A 9,306-nucleotide genomic window follows, 5' to 3' on the forward strand; every position below is an offset into this window, starting at 1 on the left:
CACATACTTAGTGTACACTTAAATTTTGCACATAATATACCTGTACATACATAACTGCTTTGTGTAATATACCTGCCATAGAATTGTCAATTTATATATTGTCATTCCTTACCTATGTATTTATATTTTTTAAAAATGTATATTCTTTTATTATGTGCTTTTTGTTCTGTCACTGTCATTCTGTTGCACTGCTTCTGTCATGAAAACAAATTCCTTGTATGTGTAAACGTACCTGGCAATAAAGTTCATGAGTCAGCCACAGCAGCTCAAAATCATTTGTCAATGTCAAAATGTTTTAGCCAATCAAATCTATAAAGGCAGGATTTACTGTCCACACTTCACAGAAGGTGAACTGAGCTAAAATGTAGGCTAAACAGGCATGGTGGCTCAACCCTCAGCCTTTTTTCAAAATTATACAAAAGTGCCCCTCTTAAAGATATAGCAATGATATTGTGGTCAATAAAACAAAGCACATTTGATTTATAATTAACCTGACAATGTGGACAAAACAGTAACTAATTGCTCAAAAGTCTGAAAATTCCTGCTCAGACTCAGCATCAGCAAGTTTTATGCGGGCCAAGTGTGGCCCACAGCTCGCTCTAACACGTGTTTGTGATGTGGCTGTAAAACACTGGCCTGAGTCTGGCTGTAGAGTTCAGGCCACTTCTGGCAATGACTCGACTTGGTTCAGTCAGATGGTAACATTAATATAGCAATAATTAGTATAAAAATTTTAAACTTGACTTAAGACGTTTACAGTATCATATAATGTTAACTACACGTTTAATGTCTGAATTTGTCACAAACAAAATATCTAAAAATTTAAAACAATCAAAAAACAATATTAAAATTACTTTAATTTTCTCTAATATTTATAACAACAGCAAATTTATATTTAGAATTTTTTTTACAATTTTTATTTAAAATTATATTTTCAGACAGCAAGCATTTTCGGCCCAGATTTAAGTGTTGTTTTCAAATAACCTAAACTAAATACATAAGCTAGTTTCAGTTATTTTTATGATGAAAATGTACTGCAGTCATATATTTTAATTAGTCTGATGATCAATGTGGGTTTGGTTGGATTTTTTTTCTTTTATCATTTTTTTAAAGTGAAACTGGTTAGTTATTTTATAGCTTTAAAAGCTTGATAAAATAAAAAAAAGCTTTGAATGCATAATAAAAAGCAGTACTTAACCAGATTTGTTGAAATAACGAGTCATAAACATATCCACAGCTGTAAATCCTGGTTTAGTTAGAAAGGTAAGGGTCCACTGAACGACATCTCATACTGCACTTTTATTCGAAGCAATAAGGTTGTAATATGGATGGAAACTCTTTTGTTTACATCTCATTTATTCAGGGACAGTATTGTTTGTATCCATTATAGAATGAACTACGATCCAAAAAAAAAAATCACTGTAGTAAAAAACACTGAATGGTTTTGTAGCATTCAGTGTCACTGGCAGGATAAAGTGACGTGACATTCAACCAAGTATGGTGACCCATACTCCAAATTTTGCTCTGCATTTAACCCATTCACAATGCACAAACACAGCAGTGAACACATACACACCGTGAACACACAACCGGAGCAGTGGGCAGCCATTTATGCTGCGGCGCCCGGGGAGCTGTTGGGGGTTCTTGCTCAAGGGCACCTCAGTCGTGGTATTGCCGGCCCGAGACTTGAACCCACAACCTTAGGGTTAGGAGTCAAACCCTCTAACCATTAGGCCATAACTGCTACCCCCCCATAAGACCTTCCATTAAAAAGTCAAAGATAAGCGAAATATAGTTTATTTGAATTCTGATGCTCTCTCCTGACGCACTCTGACCTCTCTCTTGATGCACTCTGTGACGCACTGTTCATCCAATGGGGGCATAACTTAGTGATCACTTTTTTGCACAAAATACAATTATTTCTTTAATTTTCAATGTATGTGTGTGTATTTTATGGGGAATGTGGCTTTATCTGCATGATTACCATCTCTGTGAGTGCACACCATTGTGCGATTACTGTGTGTATGACAGCTATCAGTGTAAATGCGTCTATATGAATAGACTGTGGTTATTATATATATATATATATATATATATATATATATATATATATATATATATATATATATATGGCAACTTTTAAAACTTATCAGATGTTAAAACAGACATGAAATTTCCACTTGACCACACAAAGTAGAAAGTATTGAAAAACTAACCAAAGCCGCACATTGGCTATAGACTTGATCAATAATCGTTTCCTTTATGATAAACATTAGTAGTTAGTTAGTAGTTAGTAGTTGTGCCTATAATTTATGTTATTATAATGTTATTCATTTAGGTACATAGTAGAAATCATTTTGTCGCAAATCAATCTTTTTCATCCATTTGTCTGAATGAAGTGTAATTTTAAATACAGAAAAAAATGCGAGCAAAAATTAAGAAAATCTGAATAATTTATTTGTATTCTATGCCATTTGCGACGTGGCTAAAAATGTAAGTCAACATCCTTTTGTGTCACAATGTTGTTTAACAACTTTCAGCAAAAAAACAACCTACCTTTTAGTGACTTTACCTAAAAATGTATTTGCAACACGGCCTGTGCCACTAGCGCAAGAGCTTGAGGCCTGGTTGTAGAGCGAGGTTAAGCCTCTGCGTCGTGGAGAGCGTGTAACTGGTTGAGCAGAGCAGTGGTCGCGATGAAGCCTGGAGCTCTGCAGCGGTGTCTGGCAGAGATCCCCTCTATAGATCTTGTCATCTAAATGGGAGAATCTGAGTCTGATATATAATGGCAAAAGGTGCGAACCGAATGCTGATAAACTGTAAAGGGATAGAGGTAAGTCTGTATTTATACTATAGTGTTGAAAAACTTGATTGTGCTCAACTGGAGTTGATTAGGCTACAGACACGAACCTTGTTAATAAAACATCATATATTTTCTGTATAATTGGTTTTGTTTTTGTTTGTTTTTTGGTGTAATTTGGTGTAATTGTAAATCAGTTTTTCTCATGCCAACTTAAGTGTGTTCTTTACTTTTATAGTGCATGTATCTTAATGAGATGTTTATATATTCATAATTACAATGAAAGTTAACATTTTGGCTGTGTATCAATTTTAAATGAAAGATTAGTGAACAGTAAAGTAGATATAAAAAATTATTTTGGGCCACGTCTGGCACGCTATGCACTTGCTCGCACTATGCTCGGATGCGGCTGTGACGACTCGTTGACAGCCGTCGCATCTGGCCCGATTGACTGATTGATTGATTCGGGCCGGAATTGGGCAGTGAGTCCTCAGGCATCCAGCCTGAGTGAAAAAAAAAATAAAACCCTTTAAATGATTGAAACAGTTTAACTGTGTTACAATAATAAAATGTTCAGAAAAACATCCCTGTTATTGCACATAGCTCCATTTCTGGAATTACCATTTTGTTTTATAATACTTTTACAACTTGTAATGTATGCAATAATATAAATCCATTAAACGACAACACTATTTCAGATAAAGGTATTAAACCAACTATAAAATATTCAGAATATTATTCCCTATGATGCACAAGGCTTGGTTTTTTAGAATATGCCTTTATTGTTTTTATATACAGAACTAAATCCATATTTTTCATAGGTTTTATATACTTTATCCACTTTAATTAAACTCTGACACTGTTTGAGATAAAGGAATCAACCCGAACTTAAAAAGTACCAACATATTGCAAATATAAATTATATATATATATATATATATATATATATATATATATATATATATATATATATATATATAATTACAACAATAAAAATGGAAGGTAAATATTGGAAGTACATGACAGGTATAGTTACAAATATACTAATATGGATATGGAAAGTGCCTGACTTATGTTTAAATGTGTTACAAATATGTGAACAATATCCCCTCCAAACATGATATATGCTCAAAAATTAATAAAATATACTTAAATATAAGCTGGAGAAACAAACCTGACAAGAATGGGACAAGTACTGACAAGAATGGGCAATTATATACTTAACCTAATTTTATTACAAAATATGTTTTTCCAACTTTTTGTAATTGGTCTCTCTTTTTCTGACAAGCAGTTTTAATGACAGTTTTTTAAAGAAATTCCTTTAATGTTAGATCCAATCCTCAATATGAATCAGTATATCTTAAACTTATTTGTATGCCTTGGCATAGCATTTGGATATTAGCATATACCTTTTTTTAATAATCAAGTAAAATAAGAACTTTACAAAAGTATGTCATCCTATAAATGCCACTGTTAGCAGAAATACTCAATGTTTGTGATAAGTATTCCTTTTGTAACATGTCAGTTAAGATATTTAACAATTATTTTTATATTGGTGATTTTCTATTTCATTTAGGATTGAATTTAAAATAGACGTAAAAATAAATAAAGCCCTCAATTTACAACTTCATGATATTTCAAATGGTTTTTAAATCCCATAATTTTACTGATAATCTAAATTATTATGCTGTTAATTATCCTAGCAAAGCTTTATTTACAGGTTAAAAAAATAAATAAATAAATAAACCATCATATATTACCTTTTGTAACACTGGTCTTAAAATATTTTTTGAAACTCTGGCTAACATGACATCACAAAAATAAGACGATTATAAAAACAATAACAATTCTAAAGCTTTTTCTATATTTATGAAACTCCCCTAATGTTATGTAGTGATTTTTTTTATACAGCTTTTTTTATTTTAGGGTACATCCAAAGTGAAAACATTGTACCTTTCTCCCCCTGAGATTATGGATTATATAATATATAAATATAACAAAGCCATTTCACAAAGAAAATAACATTGATTGCCATTAAAGTGATTAATGGTTAAAGTTAAAGTTAAAGTTAAAGAAGAACATTTCAGATGGAATTTAAAGGCTTTTGCATCTCTACTTGTCATATTCTTGCAATGAACAATAATACAATAATATTAAAGGCATAATCTTTAAAAGCAAGCCTTGTGCATTATAGAGAATTATATTTCGATATTTTTACAGTTTGTTTTATAACCTTATTTCAAAGGGTGTTAGAGTTTAATTAAATTAAGTGGGTACAGTTTATAAAAGGTACAAAAAATATGGATTCAGTACTGTATATAAAAACAATAAAGACATAATCTAAAAAAACTTAGCCTCATGCATTATAGGGAATAATATTTAGTTTTTTTATTATTTTATTTTATTATAATAATTTTTTATACCTTTATCTCATGGTGTTAGAGTTTGATTTAATTGGATACAGTATATAAAACATATAATAGGCATAATTAAAAAAAAAAAAACAAGTATTGTGCATTATATGGAATAATATTCTGAATATTTTACAGTTGGTTTGATACCTTTATCTCAAACAGTGTCAGTTTAATTAATTTTAAGTGGGTAAATAACACACGAAAAATATGGATTCAGTACTATATATAAAAACATTAAATACATAATCTGAAAAAACCTAGTCTTGTGCATCGTAGGGAATAATATTCTGAATATTTTTATATTATCAATAACAGGGATGTTTTTCCTGAACATTTTATTACTGATTAAGACTTGTGCAAGTAAAGGGCATACATTTATGTCTATCTGAGTTAGTTTGGGCTCAAAACATAACAGCCGCAAAGAGTTTAATTGGCAAAAAAAAAAAAAAAAACCTTCAAACTAACTTTAACTTTATCAGATATTTCTCAAGCAGTTTCTCAATATGTCTGTACTTGTACTTGTCTGTTCTTGTGGATTTATGGACTTGTGAAACGTCATCAGTCACTGCCAAAGTATTGTTCCAATTCAAAGTTCACATCTAGCCAAGTCCAGTTCAAATCCCCGGATGTGTTCTTGATCCGCCCCTTTTACTGAGGTAGAGGTGACTTGATACGGGCCATAAACCCAGAATTCAGTTCGAACCAGGTTTGCATCAATGGCGGAGGGGAGAACTCACAACTTTAAGTAATACAAAGTACAATTGTTGTTTTATCACAAAATGTAACACATTTCTAAGAGTTTTGGGCAATTGTTTTGCCTGAGGGAAAAGTTTCCTAACTAACATTTAAATTGTAGCTGAGATTGTTTACTGCTAGATTGTTCTTAATGAAAAGAGGCAGTTGTTTCCACATATTTTATTTTATTTTAAACGATGTAAATATAATCACAGTAGTAATGTTAACTGAAGCACGTTAATATATTTAATAGTTTTTAAAATAAAAAAGAGTCAGTTGTTTAATATTATATTCAATTACTTTGTATATATAAAGTGAAAATAATTAGTTTTTTAAAACTAATATATTTAATATATTGAAAATAAAAAAGAAGTTAAAGTAACGCATGCAGGACTATTGCATGCTGAGTGACGCTATCAAGTAAGCTGCCGTTCCATTTGTAGAATGACTGCGATCGCGTCCTCCTGTCCTCGAGAGTTTGATCTTGGCAAGGACGGAAGTCCAGACTTCGCGAACTTGATATTGAGAACGGCCTTCAGTTATGAGGATGATTTGGCTCCGATCTTTAGTGGCACAGGACAGATTATCATATCTTTATTTTCTTGACATAGATAACGATTTGACTGAAAAACTATCATAAAAGAAGATATAGTGAAAGTATTTTTTTATGTTGAATATATGTTATTTAAATATATAAAATGTAGAACATATAAAAATGCTCCCTCAGGCATAAAAGTGAAAGTTGAACAGACAGAAACAGGATTAAGACGCAGCGTTCACTCAAATACATGTTAGTCGGGTGTGGACGAATGAGAAAATAAACCAGAGACAACACCAATCACCAATTAAACTACGTTAATTTGCTCACAATGAAAAATATCAAACACATACCAAAGAACTACTACGATGTTCAGAAAAAAAAAATATATATATGAATGCGGAAGTCACCTGTAAAGACCTGAACACTCACCTTGATCAGTGTTCAATTACATACAGACTCACAAAATCCACCGCTTTTCTATCAGGTTACCACGCGATGTTCCAACGAAATGTATGACTTTGCTTTATAAAGTGTTTTTATGAAACACCTTTATCCTCCGTATGGTAGTATAGAATCGATTCTGGCTGTTTAAATAGCGAAATGTCAATCTGAACATTTACTTTCACTTTTTATTTGTGCCGCGAGCGATGATGACGTCACGCCATTCGATCGCTCATTCTCAAGCCAGACACTTCAAATTCAACAGGAGTTATGGTTTTGTAGAACAGATTTGAAGCAGACGATCTTAACTATGTTACATGCAGGAACAGATTGCGAAGAATTGGTGCCCTGGGTAATTGATCCTTTTATTCGAAATATTTCCAGACGTGTTAACAATCTCGATTCTCAAATATGTGCAAGTACATGCATTTTGCACCTTTATAGATCACGTTAGTTGAACTACAGTATAATGGGCGATGGGCAAAGTAGCCAAATAGCCTAAAGTCAGTTTAAAGATAGGGATACTGCAATAACACCATTTATTTATAATGTTAAATAATTTTATTTTTGGCCACCACTTAATAAGTGCATTCATTTAATTTAGATGCCGCTCATCACCATGTGCATTATCAATGTATATGGCACTGTCAGTCCCCTATAGTGCAGTTAGTTCTATATTTGAATGTATGCTTTAGAATCTTTCATTATATATATTATTATTTAGGAAAACGTTGCCATATGGCAACAGTGTACCACAATGGAAAATGGCCAAAAATGTAGTTTTTCTATTAGATTATGATTATCTTTTCTATTTAAATTGACATTTCTTTTAGATATTGATAGATTTTTATACTTGGAACTCATGCAAACAAAAAGTAAGTAGGTTCCTATGATTTAACCTTCAAACAGTACTTAAAAGTACTATAATAATGCTTGCATACAGACAAAAAAATGCGCTTTTGTACCATATATGCATACCAATTCATCAAATGTTTATTGTTTTACATCCACAAAGTTTCCAACAACAAAAACAAGTCTTTTTGAAAGGATTTTATACAAGTTAAGTAAATGTATGGTAGCTTGAAACATGCACTAATACCATGTAGAACATGAGAACATAAAATACAGGTATTACGAAATAATATAAAGGCTCCCTGAAATAAAGTAAAAAGTGAATGTTGTGACATTTGCCAAGTATGGTAACCCATACTCGGAATTGGTGCTCTGAACACACCATGAACACACACCCGGAGCAGTGGGCAGCTATAGATCCAACGCCCGGGGAGCAACTGGGGGTTCAGTGCCTTGCTCAAGTGCACTTCAGCAGTGTTGGGAACGTTACTTTAAAAAAGTAATTAGTTATAGTTACTCACTACTTGTTCCAAAAAGTAACTGAGTTAGTAACTGAATTACTCTATAATAAAAGTAACTCGTTACCAGGGAAAGTAACTATTTGCGTTACTGTAAAAAAAAAAAAATAAATAAATAAAAAAAGTTGCTACATGTCAGAGAATTTGTACTTTTTTTTTCAGTTTTCACAAGTCAGTTGAAATGAGTAGAACAGACAAGTACATAACTTTCAATATTTATTGCACGTCAACAGAAAGCAAGAGTTTTATCCTGCACTTCCAAGTATTATCTTTTTAAGAAAAGTGTTTTTGGCCACTAGCTTAGTAGATGCGTGTCACACATTATATGTCACACATTATATTTTTTCAGAATAACAAATAAATGGGTATAAATTAATTGTTGCCATATGGCAACTCCGTACCATAGAGGGATATATATATATACATATATAATTATTTTTTTATTTTTATTATATTTTTTTGTTACTGATTCTGTTCAGTAGTACATTCTTTACTTAGTATACAGTATTTATGACCCAGTGGAACGAAATTGCATGTAGAGTTAAATGACAATAAAGCTACCGACCTGCCTATTAATTATGTATAAAACGTCTTTTCAGTGAAGTCTTTTCAGTGAAGTACCAGATGTGGGTGTCATGCCATAAAATATTTTTAAAGGTCCCGTTTTAGGCACTTTTTTGAAGCTTTGATTGTGTTTACAGTGTACAATATAACATGTGTTCATGTTTAGCGTGTAAAAAAACACAGTATTTTTCACACAATTCACCTATCTGTATACCTCTGTTTTCACTGTAATAAAACGGGCGGATGACTTCCTTGTTTTATGAAGCCTCTCCTTCAGAAATACGTAACAAGTTCTGATTGGGCCAGCGGTTCCTGTGCTGTGATTCGACAGCAGCTGAGCACAGGCTGCCCTCAGGGTAACGTGATTGGACTACAACACACGTGCTGGAGATGTATTTATAGTAACAGGAGCGTTTTTACTGACGAGATGCGCATGAACAT

General features: G+C 32.2%; 1 protein-coding gene across 1 annotated transcript in view; it reads right to left on the reverse strand.

The window, feature by feature from the left end:
- The window catches only part of LOC113113426 (NACHT, LRR and PYD domains-containing protein 12-like), a 47,510-nt gene extending 40,402 nt beyond the window's left edge, over positions 1 to 7,108 (reverse strand). Inside the window, exon 1 of the mRNA XM_026279606.1 lies at positions 6,920 to 7,108. The gene's annotated coding sequence lies outside the window, so the exon portion shown is untranslated. The remainder of the gene's footprint in view (positions 1 to 6,919) is intronic.
- Positions 7,109 to 9,306: the final 2,198 nt, after the last annotated feature.

This window comes from Carassius auratus, chromosome 14 (assembly GCF_003368295.1).
Source record: "Carassius auratus strain Wakin chromosome 14, ASM336829v1, whole genome shotgun sequence".
Taxonomy (NCBI): Eukaryota; Metazoa; Chordata; class Actinopteri; order Cypriniformes; family Cyprinidae; genus Carassius; species Carassius auratus.